Raw genomic sequence first — 911 nt, 5'->3', positions numbered from 1 at the left:
AAAATGTTTATTTTGCTCTCCAAGTTGATTTTGGTCCTAGTGTTCTATCACAGAACAGAAAAGTAACTAATACAAGTCATAGTCTGAAGGAAGGTCATCATGCCCAGTCATCTGAAACCATGCCACATAACTATCCAAGAGCATTCTGACTCTACCATGGGGAAAATGATTTCTGATCTTGTAATACAATGAAGTAAGCTATAGGACATATGTACAAAGCCATTTTTTTTATTAAAAAATAACTCAATAACTAAAAATAAATTGTTTTTTAAGTCATTTTAGTAAGAAGTAATTTGAGTTATAAATGTAGCTCACCTGCCCTCCAGCAGTTGCAGGAGTGGCTGCTGGGTTACATGTATATCAGCAGGTAGCAGAGAGGAGAGAGGCTATGTCTACACTCAGGGGTCAGACCTAGAAACATCTCAGTAGTTAGTAGCCTAACATACCCTGAACAAAGCAAGCCTGGGATGATGGCCAATCTAGAGTCAGGCAGGCCCAAATTGACTCCATCAACAGGGAGCAAGGCAGAAACTAGAAGATTCCAGGCTAGGACCATGGACCCCTAGAGGAGTGAGCGTAAGACAGATTACCCTTGCAAGGGGCCACCTAACCATGCTGAGTGGTGAGGAATGAGCCCCAGAGGACCACTAGACTGGCTCCATAGAGTCTGGACAGGGAGCAAGCCTGAGATGATCACCAGCCCTGGGCTGTGCAGGCCAGAGGGAAGGGGTCAGATCATGCCCAAGATGAGCCCTGCTCAGTCCCATAATGCACAAGTGGGTCATAACAGTCCTGAAAACTATGCCTGGGATGACACCAGACACTCAGAGATCCTGGGCACCACTAAGAGGGGTAAATAAGTGTGGAGAAAGTGAATCAGAAGGATATGTGCACAATGAAGAGAGGTTCAA

At 44.8% G+C, this 911-nt stretch overlaps 1 non-coding gene across 1 annotated transcript; it reads left to right on the top strand.

Annotated features, from left to right (window-relative positions):
* Positions 1-314: 314 nt before the first annotated feature.
* On the top strand, positions 315-445 carry LOC143438706 (small nucleolar RNA SNORA17). The gene has a single exon (XR_013107404.1). It is a non-coding gene; the product is annotated as a small nucleolar RNA SNORA17 (small nucleolar RNA).
* The last annotated feature ends 466 nt before the right edge of the window (positions 446-911 follow it).

Source organism: Arvicanthis niloticus, chromosome 25 (genome assembly GCF_011762505.2).
Source record: "Arvicanthis niloticus isolate mArvNil1 chromosome 25, mArvNil1.pat.X, whole genome shotgun sequence".
NCBI classification, from domain to species: Eukaryota; Metazoa; Chordata; class Mammalia; order Rodentia; family Muridae; genus Arvicanthis; species Arvicanthis niloticus.
The sequence above is the reverse complement of the archived record's forward strand: the minus strand, read 5'-3'. Positions and strand labels throughout refer to the sequence as shown.